This window comes from Equus caballus, chromosome 9 (genome assembly GCF_041296265.1).
Source record: "Equus caballus isolate H_3958 breed thoroughbred chromosome 9, TB-T2T, whole genome shotgun sequence".
Lineage (NCBI taxonomy): Eukaryota > Metazoa > Chordata > Mammalia > Perissodactyla > Equidae > Equus > Equus caballus.
This window is the reverse complement of record NC_091692.1, coordinates 49,868,859-49,886,620: the sequence shown is the minus strand read 5'-3', so window position 1 is coordinate 49,886,620 and position 17,762 is coordinate 49,868,859. Positions and strand designations below refer to the sequence as shown.

Below are 17,762 nucleotides of genomic sequence, written 5' to 3'. Positions count from 1 at the left end.
ATTGTCCCTTACCCATTTCTGTATGTGGAGCTATAGTTTACGACTGAAATGAATGCCTGCATTAACTGAAGAGTCTACAGTCAGTTTGATTTTTAAAAAAACAATGACTTTGTCTCTACAAAAGATGAATAGCAACTACATGAGGAGACAATTTGCTTTTGGTGGATAAGGCAGCATGTGTAAAGATGTATAGATGTGACCACGGTAAGCTTAGGAAAAATGCAAATAGTTCAGTTTGGTTTCAACTCAAATCGTGGAAGAATCATGTGAAATGAACTGCAGAGGGAGGTAGGTGTGGGTCATAGCTTTTATGGCCTAATATGTGATGCCAAGGAGTTTAGACCTTGGCCTGACAATGTGATGCCATATTCAGATTGGCATTTAAGAAACCGTTCTCTCTCTTCCCCATGGAGGAAGTTTCTACAAAAACTTGAAAAATAATGACATTTCCAAATGAAGATTATGACAATAGAGATGAAGGCAACAGTAAATTTAGATGACTTTTAAAAAGTAGAAAGGAGAGGACCAGATAATGGATAGGTTACAAATAAGGGAAGTAAGTACCCAGGAAAGATTACCAGCTTCTGGGCTTGCATATTATCATTTTGCTAATTTTCTCTCTCTTCCCCTATTCTTTTTATTTATACCCTCTCAATAAAACAAAAATGGTATTACACTCTACATATTGTCTTGTAGCCTATCATCTCATGAGCATCTTTCATTATAATAATCTTGATATAAAATATAAACTTAAATAAGTGCTCAGTGTTTCATTGTACAGGTGTAGAATAATTTTTAAATCTATTATTGACATTTAGATTGTTTTCTGTCTTTAAATATTACAAACCATGTTGTTATAAGTAGCTTTAAAACCAAACATTTATTCATGTTCTTACTTACTATTTTAGGATATTTCTAGGAAAGGAATTGCTGAATTTTTAAGGCTTATGATAGATATTGCCAAATTGTTCTCTAGAGGGTTTATGTCTCAAGATACTCACAAAACCACCTACCCTTTGATTTGAAGTGTCTTGGAAATTCTACCCTGTGAGAGAAGCTTTCTCAGAAAGGTAAGTTCTTATGGCATAAATTTAAATGTTTTGATGGCTAATTTTACTTTTGCTTAATTACTAGATATTTGGGGCACTTAGAGATCTTCATGGTTCTGGCGAGAAATATTGTCCGTTTCAATCTGGTATACAGCTATTGGTCTTCCTTTTGGGAAAGCAGGAAATAATCTCAAAATCAACTTCAAAGTTTATTTCTATGGCATTTATTAATCAATTGATAATTAGTAAATGTGTTTCTCCACCTATTCAGTAACTCAACAAATATTTATTGAAAGCTCCTACTTATTCTAGATAATGTGGATAAGACTTCCCCCTCACTTAGGTAGTTTAGATTCATCCAGTTATCATGATGACAATGATGATAATAACAGGACCTGACATGATGTGGTGCTTCCTGTGAGTCAAACACTGGTTCTCTAAGTAACCCTGTGAAGCAAGTATTATTATTATCTTCATGAAACAGACAAAAAGGGAAAATAAGATATTTCAATGAAACATGATACGCATTAAATTGTTATAAGTCACAAGGTGCAGTAAGAGTACATTGGAGGGGCTCCCAATCAGTCTTAGCAGAGTCTTTCTAGAGGAGTTGGTATCTAAATTGAGACATTAAGGCTGAAGAGAAGTTAGCATATATACTCTTGAAGCTTTTATATTTTTAAAAACATTTCAGAGACCTCATATTTGCTTTAAGTAGTGTTCTACCTTGAGGAAATCTTGCCTTGTCATGTGGCATAGGGTATGATTCTTGAGACTTCTTTCTGAGAGTTTACTCATTATTTCCACTCCTGTTTTATATTCAATCCCTGGACTTCTGCATTCTCGCCCTATCCTTCTACTAGAAGAGTATAAGTCAAGGTTACCAAAGACTTTCTAACTGAAAAATTCAACATTAATTTTTTTGACCCCTTTCACCCATTTTTGCCTATTCAACAACCTCCACCTCCAGCAACCATCATTCTGTTCTCTGCGAGCCTTTCTTTTCTTTTTTAGATTCCACATATAAGTGACATCGTGATGTATTTGTCTTTCTCCGCCTGACTTATTTCACTTAGCATAATGACCTCAAAGTCCATCCATGTTGTTGCAAATGGCAAGATTTCATTCTTTTTATGGCTGAATAATATTCCACTGTGTGTGTGTGTGTGTGTGTGTGTGTGTGTGTGTGTATACATAATGTTTTCTTTATCCATTTGTAGATCAACGGGCACTTAGATTGTTTCCATATCTTGGCTATTGTAAATTATGCTCCAATAAACATGGGGGTGCAGATATCTTTTTGAGTTAGTATTTTCATTTTCTTCAAATAAATACTCAGAAGTGGAATTGCTGTCACTGTTAATTTTTTAGTCCTTGTATTATTTGGCATCTTTGAGAAATTTAAAACCATTCACTATTCCTTCCCATTTGAAAGTCTTTACTATCCATTTAATCATCTAAACCAGAAACCTGGCAAACATCCTATAAAATTTACTTTCCCTCACTCGTCTCGTCTATAAACTCTTGTCTTGTTCCCTTGCCTTTGCATATTTACCTTTCCCACTGGACAAACCTATGCACCCTATTTGCTGTAATTTCTAAGCCAACCTCAATTGACTATCACAAGCTCCAGCCTTTTATTGTGAATAGGGTTTAGAATTATGACTCATACCCAAGATTTGGGGAAAATCACACATTTGACGTACTTCTATATAGTTTTAGAACACTTTACTCTAGTTGTACCTAAAAACTGGTTAATCAGAGATAAACTACATTTTCAGTCCTCATTAACTCCTCTTGTGTTGATTCATCTGGTTAATTCTACTGGCTTATAGGAATACTTGTGTTGGGGTCCTTTTTCCAGCAGACCAACACTATCTATTTAACTTCGGGATAGATACTCAAGATTTGGAAGGATTAATTTCTTCATATATAAATTTGGGGCTATAGTAATACCTACCTCATAAGATTGTTTTGAGGATTAAATGAGTTAATGCATATAAAATACCTAACAGTGGCACTCATGGTATAATTACTCAAGACTACTAGCTAATATTATTATCATTATTATTACTGTTATTATAATTACTATTACCCTATTTGTCTGAGAACTCTGTTCTGAGCCTCAGTTTTCATGACTTTGATCCTCCTAGGACTATAGTCTCTGCATAACCTCTATTCACTATCCAGTAAGAGCAAAACCTTTGGAAATATGGCTGCAGCCTGGTTGACTCTCAAATTGTAGCTTTGGCTTGGAGCCATTACTACATTGTCATACCTGCAGATTGAACTTCAAGATTGACCAAAACATTCCTAAACCTATAACACCTTGGGATATTTGGGCTTCAGTTCAGTTTCTACAGCTTAGTTAGTACCCATCTAGAGCTATGCTCTGAGCCCACACTTCTCACCTTGATGAACTGATTCTCTCTAGTCTCCACTTGGACTTCCTTTCTTAAGGGATGAGTTGCTACCTGTCTTTTGTATATCTGATGCACAAATACGTCTCGAGCAAAATATAAGATGATTATAGAGGACAAAGTAGAGAGCTATTTCTTCTATGTGGAGGAAACTGAGAAGGATTCAAGGAAAGGAGTCATTTAATATGGCTCTTAAAAACGGGATGGAATCTCAGTTTGAGATGATGGTACTATAGAGAAGATTTCAGAGATGGGTAGCAGCAGGAGTAAAATGTTGGCGGCAACAAAATGAGGTGACGGGTGATGGCCCTGTTTCCTGAATTGCTACCATTTGTACTTAATGTGGCCATTCCTGCTGAAATCCATGCTATTGGAACAGGACTTGTCTCCTGTCTACTCCCCAACTGATTCCAAGCTAAAATGAACTCAAAGATAAGATTAAAACCTATCCAACTTCATCCAGCTCCTGTGACTATGTACCTACCCAATCAAAGGAGTATTGAAACTTGGAAACGTGCCCTTTGTTTTTATGGGCTAAGTGTCTTCAATTTTTCCTCCCTATTTTCTCATGATTTTGTTCTCACATCACTGTCAGCATCTCTCTTATTTAGTGGGCTATAGAGTGGTATGGGGCATAGTGAAGAGAGTATTGAGCTGCAATTGAAAAGATAGGGATATTGCTCTGGTTCAGATTAGACAAGTACTTTATATCTCAGGTCAGGGGTTGGTAAGCTATGGCCTGTAGCCAAAATCTGGCCTGGCTCCTATTTTTATTTGACCTTTGAGCTAAGAACAGTTCGTACATCTTAAACTGGTTGAAAAAAGATCAAAAGAAGAATAATATTCCATGACTCATGAAAACCATATAAAATTCAAGTTTCAGGGTTCATCAATAAAGTTTTATTGGAACACAGCATAGTCATTTGTTTACATATTGTCTAAGGTTGCTTTCATGCTAAAATAGCAAAGTTGTAACAGAAAGAGTACAGCGTACAAAACCTAAAATATTTACTATCTAGCTCTAAAATTACAGACTACGTTTGCTGATCTTTGTCTTAGGTCTTCAGTTTCCTTCATGAGATATATTACACCTGGACAGGCATTTCATGAATGCTATCTTCTTTCTCCTTTCATTTATAAAAAGGAATTGACTTTAAAAGATATAAAGCCTGTTTTAAGCACTACTGAACATCCAAGCCAGAATGTAGCCAAGCTGTGAAAAAGTCCAATTGTGCAATTTTTTTAAAAGCCTCCTCACCATTGTAGGGGAGGAAGACATTTCCTCTACCTGCTCTGTGTTCTTGTGGCCAGAGAACGAATTAAATTCACATGAGACAGAATAACAGGAGAAAATTCAACAAAGCTTTATAACGTGTATACATGGGAGAGGCTCAGGCAACCTGAGCAACTTGCCAAAATGGCTGAAACCACCACCTTAAATATCATCTTCAGCTAAAGGCAAAGGAGGATGATGGGGGTGGGGGGTGGAAGTCGATCATGGGATCATGTAGCACATAAGTACAGTAAACAAGAGTCAGGTTATTATGCAGACTTAAGTCCTTGCCTTCTACATTGGTAAGAGTTCCTAGAGGTAAGGTCATCCCTCCTTCCTGGTACAGAGAGGGAGGCACCTTTACAGATGGAGATTTCCTTTACAATGTAAATATCTCTTAACAAAGGGTAAGTAAATTCTACTTTTCAGAGTTTCTTTCCTGTCTGCAGTTTTTTAAAAGTAACCAGCCCAGAATAATCCTCATGCCAAAGAGACATATCTTGGGGTGGCCAATTCCAGTCCCCCACACCATCTACTATAAGGTATACAGGCACAGAAACTTGCTGTAATGAAAGAAGTAACTGTCAGTAAGAATGGAATAAGGGTCCCCACACTTTGCCAGCAGAAGAGCCCCACTGGGGTGTGGGATGGTTGTTGAGGGTGGAGATGGTGTCATCAACAACTTAATTGTTGTTCTTCAGCATCTGAAAAGGAATCCTTGAAGGTTTGTTTCTTGGAGCAGTAAAAGTTGTCCTGACAGCCTCAGTCAACTTTAATCTTTAACTAAGCACTAGGATAATAATCTCTGAATGACTGAATTAGGCACCCTGGGTCCGTTCTCTGATCTAAACACAATTGAATCAGATTTGTCTTTTAAAACTGAGACTTTAGAAACAAAGCAAAATAATTAGAAATAAAAACCAAGGAAAAGAGTAGGACACAATGTGTATGTCCCCACTAAGTAGCTTTATATATCTGTCTTCTTCATTAGACTGAGGTCACTCTCTAAGGATCTTCATAATTCAGTTCTGGCTCTCCAGTGCCTTATATACAGCACCTGATGATTAAATACAAGGAGAAGAAAATGAAAAAAAGGAAGAAAAATTTAGAGATAAAGAAAGCAAAACACTTTTTTCAAAAGCAGAGAAAAATTGAATGTATATATCAACGTATGAGCAATAGTGTTGACATGTTTCTAGCTTGAAAAAAATGAAAATTTCTTTCTCTGTTGACATAACTGATTACATTGAGAATGTTGGTTCAAATCCAGTTTCCAATGTCCTTTCTGCTACATTCTATTCTCTTTTGACTTGTAGTGCTGTCTTCTTGAGTCTATTTCTGTAAATCAGATATTCTCTACTGCCTGTGTAGCTTAATAGATGACTGTTGTCATCTATTTTTTGAGAGCTACTGTGTGCGACACATTTCCAGTCTCATTGTATTTAATCCTCACAGCAATCCTGAAAAGCACCTTGCAGATTAGGGCAATGAGACAGAAAGAAAATAAGAACTCTCCCAAAGAAGGAAAAAGAATGGAATATATCTAATTCTACAGCCCAGATACCCAGGTGAGAGACATCTTAACGGATGGTGTTCTTGACCAGATTTTTTTGTGAGAGGATAGAGCTTCAGGGGAATTATTTAATGACTAAGGTCCCAGCCCTTAGAAAGAAAGTGTCTCTAAATATTTCCTATTTTTTCCTTCACTCTCATCCTGCAGTGATGATTAGTCAGATCAGAGGAAATGCCTGCCACTCTGATTGGTGTCCCACATAGAGAAGCATTTACTTCTGCCCTGAAACTGAAGGAAGGTCTCTGGAGCAATCAGATCTGCATTGGCGATCAGTGAAGAAAGGCTTCAGGACTGGTTCATTGTGATTTCCTAGTCAGGGACACAGGGGAGCTATTGTATACTGACATAATTTTAAAGGAACCATAAAACCAAAGAAAATTAATATTCCATGAAAGGGAGGAAACTCATTAAATATCAACTAGACAAGTCATCTTTTTTTTTTTTGATGCCTTATACCACTATTATAAGCATTACCAGTGATGTGCTAAAACCAATTTAAAGATTAGTGAAACTTCTAAGTTTTAAAATAAACCAGGTTGGGTGTCTGAAAGTAACTGAGCTATTTGGGCCAGTTTAAAACATTTTTCTGCTGTACTTTCCTATGGAGATAATCTAAGTGCAACATTACAACATTTCTGCTATAGGCAAAATCCTGTTGACTTCAGTGGGCTTTTGGATTAATAGAGCCACCAAGGAAAATGAAGTGCTAATTTAAGTCCCCTTATCTACTCTCACATGGATACCAACAGCCTGTGGGAAAACACACAGAAATATTAATTGGCATGCTGCTATGTCATAGCTTGTTTCTAGACTAAGAAAAAGGCAGTTCTATTTACTTAGAATGATATATTTTACTATCAATAAAGTTACAATGTGACTTACTAATTTTCTGGTAAGAGAAAATTACTTGGCAGAAATTTTTTTCTGCAAAGGGTTATCAGATATGGAAATAGTATGGTTAGTAAAACCAAACAGCAAACATGAATAAAGTATATATTTCATTTTAAAAATTAGACAACTTTTATAAGATTACTACAGATGTGATATCACTATTTTTCTTTAAAAGATTATATTCACTGTGTAGGCTGAGAATTTACCCTCCATAAATGTGTAAATCTCCCTCTCTCTTTCTGTGTGTGTTGGGTGGGGGCGGGGGCGGGTACAATCTACCTGGTTTTCTATTGGAGAAAGTGTACATTAATTCTTCTGTTATAGAAAAGCAAAGATTATTATTCAAGAGGACAGGAAACTTCCAAACCAATCACACAGGGAGAAAGGTACATTTTAACAAAGAGCTGTTCTAGTTGGCAAGATAATGACCTATTATTATGAGACAAATGCTTAGCAGCATTTGTGTTCAGCTCCACTTTTACCCATGTCAATGCGTGCCTCAGTGTACTTCCTTCTGGAAGAAAACTGTTCAGATGCCATCTTCCTGTTATGGAAGGCTAGTGGGGGAATGGGTACTTTCTTGGCGATGCCCCACTAGCATTTAATAATTGGTAGTTGAGTTGGGAAATAAACTCATATATATTTGACTTCCAAACTTTAAATAAACCATTGGGTTAAATGAGTAAGAAATTAAAGGTAGAAAAATAGAAGAATTCACCATTTTATTTGATAAGTGTATACAAATTCTATTAAACTGCTAAAAATATATGACACCCTTTCACTTTCACCAGGGTCTCAACTAAATTCTCCACATCATTTTATGAAGGATGCTGGATTTTCATAAGTTTGTACTTTAGAAAACACAGCCTTCCTTCTGGAAGCAAACATATACAGATTTCTATCCCAAAGAGTCCTATGAAACATAATTGTACACTTCAAAAGAGTGAATTTTATAGTATGTGAATTATGTCTCAATTAAAAAAATAAGAAATAGGAAGTAGAAGGAAAATATGAGACCATCTTTTTAGCAGATATGCTGTTACAGGCTTAATTGTGTCCCTTCAAATTCATATGTTGAAGTCCTAACCCCTAGTATGGAGATGGGACCTCTAAAGAGGTAGTTAATGCAAAATGAGATCATATTGGTAGGCCCAGTCCAACATGGATTAGGTGTCCTTATTAGAAGAAGAGGTTAGGACACAGACAGACACAGAGAGACAACCATGTGAAGACAGTGGAAGAAGTTAGCCATCAATAAACCAAAGAGAGAGGCCCTCAGAAGAAACCAACCCTGCCGTAGGTTGATCTCGAACTTCTAGCCTCCAGAGCTGTCAAGAAATAAATTTCTGTCATTTAAGCCGCCCAGTCCGTTGTATTTGTTATGGCAGCCCTCAAAAATGAGTATGTATGCTATCTTCATTTTAGTAGTGTTAGCTTGATATAATGCAGCATATATGTTTATGGTAGGTAGCCTAAGGTGTCAGAAATCACTGCCCTCCTCTTTTTCAGGTGTTTTATTTGTTTACATCTGTTCAAATAATGCCATTAAGATGGCAGCCACTTGTTTAACTTCTAATATCCTTATTGTATTGTTCTTAATATACTTGCAATAATTTCTTTAGTGATTTCCTTTTCTTTGTAATTAGATTTAATGATTAGATTTTACTGTAAGCTTGAATGATCTATTTAAATGGTTCATTGTTTCCTACTCATTCTCATCTTTTAAATTGCTCTGATAAGCAATAAACCAAAGATGTTGGGAGTATAATATTAGCATTTGAAAATAGCCTAGTGACTCTTTACCCTCCTCCTCCCCTATACACAAACACCACTTTTGGGAATGGTTCCACCAAGCTTGAATGGTTTTCAACAGCCTCGGTTTGGGCTTGCTTAATTAAGAGTGGAAAAGAAACTGAGGTCTCCTGAAAAAAATATAACGTTTACTTAGGGAGATTTTCTAGAATTTGTCATATGCTGGTTTCTTTAAAGCAAAGTCAACTGAAAGGGTTAGATTAAGGTTCTCTTCTTTGAGAAGACAATATGCAGGCCTGATCTTCAGGACTTTACCTTTACTTATTTCCTATATAAGTTTTTAAAAAATCAAGAAGTATGCTAACCAGCTGTTCTCAGAATTTTTTCAGATCTTTTTCTCAGTGTGCGACTTTGAGACATGTTGGCAGGAGAAGAAGATGTGAATATTCAAGTGAACTTTCCTAAAGGGGAAATAAGATCCACTTAAAAATTTAAAAAATTGCTTTAATATAACTTTTTCCCTGCTAGAGAGTGCAAATGCATTAGGTGGGAGCAAATCCTCACTGTACAGTCATGTGCCACATAACAACATTTTAGTCAATAATGTATTGCATATACAGCTGTGGTCCCATAAGATTAGTACCATATAGCCCAGGTGTGTAGTTGGCTATATCATCTAGGTTTGTGTAAGTTCACTCTGTGATGTTCACACAACAACAAAGTCACCTAACAACACATTTCTCAGAACACATCCCCATCTTTAAGTGATGCATGACTGTAACAGCTGTTTATGGGGGATTGACAAATATTCACGTTTTCCTCTTTTATTTCTATAGTAAATATTTCTTCTCTATCTTATAAATATAGGCATTACCTATGCACTGGGAATGTAGGTGGGGAGAAATATAGAAAACAACTAGGCTTATGAGCAGCTTACAGTTTAGTAGGGAAGATGGACATTAAACCAATAGTGGCACAAATAAATCACATACAGTATGACATAAATGATTAATTATCAGTTTGATGAAGGCCTAAGGGAGAGAAACAAGGAACTGAGAGAGTGAAATAATGGAATTCATCCTTGTCTGTGTGGCCAGTAATGCCAGTAAGACTTCCCAAGATTGGCAAGGAAGACAGAGCCTAAATCGTGCAGTTCCATGTTAAAGATTTGGGCCTCTATCAGAAGAAGAATGAAAAAACATAAAAGGGCTTTAAACAAAAGGGGGTGTCGTGATCAGAATTGCATTTTTAAAAGATTGTTGCAACAGCCCTGCAGAAAATGGATTGATTGGGAGCAAGAGGAGAGGTAGGGAGCAAGTGAGCTGGCTTTCATAGTAGTCTATGCTGGAGAGGATGGCAACTCCAACATAGGTATTGACAGTGGGGAATGTGGCAAAGGCAGCAGATTCTGAAGTACTTAAGAAGTAGAATTGATAGGACTTAGGACAATGTGAGGGGTAAGAAGTAAAGATAAATCAAGGATGCAACCACAATTTCTGGTTTGAATAACTGGATGAATGAGGGTGCCATTTTTTGAATTAAAATGTATATTGGCTGTGCGTTGTAGGCGTTAAAACAGTATATGTAGGTTGAATGATGTGAGCATGATGGCATAATGAGCTCTTCCCTTGACCTCTTCCCTCTAGATACAACCAAAAGGACATTCATACACCAACAGAGGACATATATGCATCACAACAGATGTCTGAGAGACCCACGCAGCCACACGCTTGAAGATGGTGGTGGAGCTGGATCCTCTGGAGGAAGTGGAAGTTGATCTCCAGAAGCTCCATGGAGAGAGATGGGCCATGGTGGTGGCAAGTGCACAGGTGAAAAGGGCACCCCATCCCCGCCTGGTACTCGAGCCCCAGAATCGTCCAGAGCACAGTGCAGTGAGCATTGTAGTAGCAGCAGGGAAAGTCTGCAGCCCCAGGATCGCCCAGTTCACAGTGTGGAGAATGTGGCAGCAGTGAAGGGGAAAGTGCACAGGAGAGAGAGGTGCCCCATCCACGCCCAGCACTCCAGCCTTAGGATCAGCCGGAGTATGGCCCAGAGAGCTTGGCAGTGGGAGCAGGGAAAGTGCTCAAACCCAGAATCATCTGGAGCATGGTGCAGAGAGCATGGCAGAGGTGGTGGGGAGAGTGTAGAGGTCAGGAGAGATACCCCATCCTCGTCCAGCACTCCAGCCCCACTATCACTTGGTGCATGGAGTGGTGAGAGAGGGCATGGGGGCTGGAAAAAGGGAAAGTGCACAGTCCTGCAATCGCCCAGAGCTCCAGAGAGCCAAGCATGGGCTGTGGGAAGCACTGGGGAAGGAGGGTAGCCTTCCTCCTGCCCCTCCAGATCTGTCATCAATCTGTCACTCAGAGAGAAAAGCCATCAGTGCCCAGAGCTGGGGAGCCCCTGTTCATGCCAGGCCCAGAATACACAGTGCCTGTTCCCCATGCAGTGGTGGCACGTGGCAGCTGGGACCAGATAAGATCACCATGAGGAAGCAAAATCCAGTCCATCAAGCAATATGTGTAGCTATATTAAATCTCCAGCCAAGAAGGAAAGTGGCAAGTACCCAGAAATCAACCCTGAAGGAACAGAAATCCATAACCTAAAGGCAAAGAATTCAAAACAGCTATCATAAAAAAAACTCAAGTTACAAGAAAAGACACACACACAAAAACCAAATTAATGAATTCAGGAGCTTCTTCACAAAGCAGATTGAAACCATAAAAAAGAACAAATCAGAACTGTTGGAGATGAAAACCACAATGGATGAAATAAAGAAAAATCTGGATCTCACAAAGAACAGAGCTGACAATATGGAGGAGAGAATCAGCCAGTTAGTTAGAGGATAGTCATATATAAATTCTTCAGAGGGAGGAGAATAGAGAACTAAGACTAAGAACAAATGAAGAAGCTATCAGAGAAATATCTGACTCAATCAGGAAAATGCAACATAAGGATTATAAGTATTCCAGAGGGGGAAGAGAAGGACAATGGAGCAGAAGGCTTGTTCAAAGAAATAATAGCTGAGAACTTCCCAAACCTGGGGAGGGAGTTGGAAATCCATGCAAAAGAGGCCTCCAGCTCTCCTAACTTTGTCAATGTAAAAAGACCCACTCCAAGGCATATAGTAGTGAAACTGGCAAAAGCCAAGGACAAAGAAAATATACTAAGGGCAGCAAGGTGGAAGAAAAACTTACAAAGGAACCTCTATCAGAGTTCAGTGAATTTCTCAGCAGAAACCTTACAGGCTAGGAGAGAGTGGAATGATATATTCAAAATCCTGAAAGACAAAAACTTGAAGCCAAGAATACTCTATCCAGTGAAAATCTCCCTCAGATATGACAGAAAAATAAAACCTTTTGCAGATAAACAAAAGCTAAGGGAGTGCATTGCCATAAGACCCCCCCCCCCAAAAGAAATTCTCAAGAAGGCTGTCATACCTGAAAAAAAAAATAGCAAAAGGGCTACAAAGCCCTGAGCAAGGAGATGAATAGGTAGACAATAATCGGAAAATGGCAGCTCACTATCAGATCAGGTTAGTAAACACTTCACTTTAACATCAAAGATAAAGAAAAGGAAAATACCAAAACAAAAATGACCTCATCATTTTAACCACAAACTCACAAGACAAGATGGAAAAAGATATGACAAAAATAACTTAGAAGGTGAAGAGGAAAGAGATGAAATCAGTATAGTCTAAGGAAATAAGAGGCCATCAGAAAACGGACTATCTCAATTATGAGATTTTTTATATGAACCTAAGGGTAACCACCAGACAAATAATTAGAATAGAAACATTCATGTTAAACAAAGAGAAAAATGAAGAAAACCAACATAGAAAATGACCTGATCAAATCAGTAGCCCAATATAGACAGGACAAGAAAAAGAGTTTATGCAGAAGAAGTGGAAAGTGTGTGATAAGATGGCAATATTAAGCCCTCATATATCAATAATCACTCAAAATGTAAATGGATTGAATTCTCCCATCAAAAGACATAGAGTGCCAGGATGCATTAAAGAACAAGATCCAACAATACGCTGCCTCCAGGGAACACATCTCAGCTCTGGAGACAAACATAGGCTCAGAGTGAATGGATGGAAGACAACACTCAAAGCTAATGGCAAACAAAAGAAAGCAGATGTTGCCACACTTATATCAGACAAAGTAGCTTCAAGATATAACTTGTAAAGGGAGACAGAGAGGGGCAGTATATAACGATAAAAGGGACTCTCCTCCAAGAGGACATAACACTTATAAACATGTATGCACCCAACACAGGAGCACCAAAGTACATGAAACAACTATTAACAAATCTAAAAGGAGATATCAAAGACAACACAGTAATACTAGGGGACTTCAACACCCCTCTTACTTCAATGGATAGATCATCCAGACAAAAATCAACAAGGAGATGGTGGACTTCAATGAAAACCTAGACCAGATGAACTTAATAGATATATAGAGAGCACTCCATCCAAAAACAGCAGAATGCACATTCTTCTCAAGCACACATGGAACATTCTCAGGATAGACCATATATTGGGAAACAAAGCAAACCTCAATAAATTTAAGAAGATTAAAATCACATCTACTATCTTTTCTGACCATAATGCCATGAAACTGGAAATCAACTACAAGAAAAAAGCTGTAAAAAGGAACAAGAATGTGGAGACTAAACAACATGCTACTGAAGAACCAATGGGTCATCAAAGAAATAAAGAGAGAAATAAAAAAATATTTGGAGACAAAGAAGAATGAAAACACACCATACCAACTCTTATGAGACACAGCAAAAGTGATCCTAAGAGGGAAATTTATAGCAGTAAGGCCCATGTTAACAAATAAGAAAAAGCTCAAATAAACCATTTTAAACTACTCATAACAGAATTAGAAAAACAAGAACAAACAAAGCCCAAACTCAGCAGAAGTTGAAATTGAAACAAAAAAGATGGTACAAAGGATCAATGAAACAAGGAGCTGGTTCTCTGACAGGATAAACAAAATTGACAAACAAGACAAAGAAGAAAAGAGAGAAGGCTCAAATAAATGAGTGACTTTCAATGCAATGCCAAGCAGTCTACACACAGGCTCTCACACGCATGTGATGAAGGAAAGCTTTGCTGACCTCACCATGCCAGGAGTTGGAGAGTGAAATTTTCCCAGGAGATCTTCTAACATCCCACTGCTGCTGGGAGAGAATATATATAACACATATTCAAAGAAAGTACACTGTGCAGAAAAGCTCCGGCCTATATCTCTTTAGGATCGACCTAGTAACTTCCTTTACACACATGGCAGTTCATTTCCTTCACTCAGGCTCTCTCTCCCATGTTATGAAAGCATGTTCCTGCTGAACTCAGCTGACTGTAGCTGTGAAGGGATTTATTCCAAGGAAAGATTGAAAACCTTTCTCTACCACTGGGACAGATTATCACTTACTTTCGTACATTGCTGGTACGTGGTTTAGAAAAACTTTTGCTTGTGGCTCTTTATCATCATCTTCATAAGGGACTTTTAATTCAGTGCCAAGCAAGTCTTCACAGAGGCTGTCACAGGCATGTGTTGAGGGGAAACTATTTCAGACCTCACTATGCCAGGAGCTGGAAGTGACATCTTCCCAGGAGAGTATTAAACATTTTACTACAGCAGGGAGATAATATCTATAACCTCTGTTCAAGGAAAGTACACTATGCAGAACAGCCCTGACTTCTAGCTGCTTCATATCTTCTAGGTCAGTGCCTCAACGATTGCCTTTAGTCAGGCTTTTCTCCCATGTCGTGAAAACAGGTTGTTGTTGAACTCAGCTGCCCTTATCTGTGAAGGGACTTCTTCCAAGGAGACAATTAAGTCTTCACTACATTCGGGACAGTTTGTCTGTAACTTTCACTCAAAGAGGTTACACAGTTTGGAAATCTCCTTCTTGTGGCTCTTTAATATCCTCTCCGTAAGTGAATGTTTGCCTTTATTATTTTTTTAATTGAAGTATTATTGGTTTATAACATTAAATAAATTTCAGGTGTACATCTTAATATATTTCCAAGTCTGTGTACATTACATCATGTTCACAACCCAAACACTAATTACAATCCATCGCCATACATGTGCCTAATCACCCCTTTTGCCCTCCTCCCTCTCCACTCCCTCCCTGGTAACCACCAATACAATCTCTGTTGCTGTGTGTTTGTTTGTCATTGTTTGGATATTTGACTTTTTGTCTCAGACATTTCACGTAGCATAATTTCTGCAAGGTCTGTACATGTCACAAATGGCTGGATTCCAGCGTTTCTTATGGCTGAGTAGTATTCCATCGTGTATGTATCTTCTTTACCCATTCATCCCTTGATGGGCATCTATGTTGCTTCCAAGTCTTGGCTATTGTGAATAATGCTGCAATGAACATGGGGTGAATGTATCTTTGTGCACTTGTGTTTTCCAGTTCTTTGGGAAAATACACAGCAGTGTATCATACGGTAGATATAGTTTTAATTTTCTGAGGAATCTCCATACTGTTTTTCATAGTGGCTGCACCAGTTTGCACTCCCACCAGCAACCCTCATGGGTTCCCTTCTGTCTACAACCTCTCCAACACTTATTGTTTCTTGTCTTGTTAATTATAGCCATTTTGATGGGAGTGAGGTGATATCTCATTGTTGTTCTTATTTGCATTTCCATGAAAGTTAATGTTGTTGAACAGTTTTTCAAGTGCCTGTTGGCCATCTGTACATCTTCTTTGAAGAAATCTCTGTTCAGATCCTTTGCCCATTTTTAACTGTCTTTTTAGCTTTTTGTTGCCGAGATGTATGAGTTCTTTCTATATTTTGGATTTTCACCCCTCATCGGATATTTGGTTTGCAAATATCTTCTCCCAATTGCTAGGCTGTCTTTTCATTTTGTTGATGGTTTCCTTTGCTGTGCAGATGCTTTTAGTTTGATGTAGTACCATTTGTTTATGTTTTCTATTGTTTCCCTTACCCAGTCAGACATCATATTTGAAAAAATGCTGCTAAGACAGATGAAGAGTGTATTGCCTATGTTTTCTTCTAGAAGTTTAATGGTTTCAAATCTTACATTCAAGTCTTTAATCCACTTTGAGTTGATTTTTGTCTATGGAGTAAGATAATGGTCTACTTTCATTCTTTTGTATGTGGCTATCTAGTTTTCCCAACACCGTTTATTTAAGAGAATTTACTTTCTCCATTGTACGTTCTTGACTCCCTTGTCGACATTTAGTAGTCCATATATGCATGGGTTCATTTCTGGGCTCTTGATTCTTTTCCACTGATCTGTGTCTGTTTCTGAGCCAGTACCATGCTGTTTTGGTTACTATAGATTTATAGTATATTTTGAAGTCAGAGTTTTCCATATATAATACCACTCACCTACAAATAGTGACAGTTTCACTTCTTCCTTTGTAATTTGGATCCCTTTTATTTCTCGCCTGATTGCTCTGGCTAAGACTTCCAATACTGTGTTAAATAAGAGTGGTGAAAGTGGGCATTCCTGTCTGGTTCCTGTCTTAGAGGGTTAGGTTTCAGTTTTTCTCCATTGAGAATGATATTAGCTGTAGGCTTGTCATATATGGCCTTTATTATTTTGAGATACTTTCCTTCTATACTGATTTTATTCAAAGTTTTTATCACAAATGGGTGCTGTATCTTGCGAAATGCTCCCGCTGCATCTATTGAGATGATCATGTGATCTTGATTATTCCTTTTGTTAGTGTGGGATATCATGCTTGATTTCCAGATGTTGAACCATTCATGCATCCCTGGTGTAAATCCCACTTGATCATAGTGTATGATCTTTTTAATGTATTGTTGTACTTGATTTGCTGGTATTTTGTTGAGGATTTTTGCATCGATGTTCTTCAGTGATATTGGCTTGTAATTTTCTTTTTTTGGGTTGTCATTGTCTGGTTTTGTATGAGGGTGATGTTGTCTTCAGAGAATGAGTTAGGAAGCTTCCCGTCTTCAATTTTTTGGAAGAGTTTCAGAAGCATAGGTATTAAGTCTTCTTTGAATGTTTGGTAGAATTCACCAGGGAAGCCGTCTGGTCCTGGACTTTTATTTTGGGGAAGGCTTTTCATTACTGTTTCAATCTCCTTACTGATGATCAGTCTATTCAAATTCTCTATTTCTTCTTGATTCAGTTTTGGAAGGTTGTATGCTTCTGAGAATTTGTCCATTTCTTCTAGATTATCCAATTTCTTGGCATATAGGTTTTCATAGTATTCCCTCGTAATCTTTTGCATTTCTGAAGTGTGTATTTTAATTTATTCTCTTTCTGATTTTATTCATTTGAGCCTTCTCTCTATTTTCATTGGTGAGTCTAGCTAAAGTTTTGTCAATTTTGTTTATCTTTTCAGAGAATCAGCTCTTGGTTTCATTGATTTTTTTTCTATTGTTTATTTAGTCTCCATTTCATTTATTTCTTCTCTGATTTTCATTGTTTCCTTCCTTCCACTGATTTTGGACTTTGCTTGTTCTTCTTTTTCCATTTCCTTTAGGTGCACTGTTAGATTGCCTACTTGAGATTTTTCTTGTTTGTTGAGTAGGCCTGTATTGCTATAAACTTATACCTCAGAACTGCTTTGGCTGTATCCCATAGATTTTGGTGTGTTGTATTTTCCTTTTCACTTGTCTCCAGGTATTTTTTGATTTTCCCATTGATTTCTTCATTGACCCAATCGTTGTTCAGTAGCATTTTCTTTAATCTCCACATATTTGAGTATTTTCTGATTTTCATCCCGTAGTTGATTTCTAGTTTCATACCTTGGTGGTCAGAAAAGATTCTTGGTACTAC

The 17,762-nt window shown here is 37.7% G+C and overlaps 1 long non-coding RNA gene across 1 annotated transcript; it reads right to left on the bottom strand.

The window, feature by feature from the left end:
- Positions 1-4,346: 4,346 nt before the first annotated feature.
- On the bottom strand, positions 4,347-15,934 carry LOC138915546 (uncharacterized). The gene is made up of 2 exons (XR_011421600.1): positions 14,400-15,934; positions 4,347-5,799 (listed from the first exon to the last, which is right to left on the bottom strand). It is a non-coding gene; the product is annotated as an uncharacterized lncRNA (long non-coding RNA).
- Between the last annotated feature and the right edge of the window lie 1,828 nt (positions 15,935-17,762).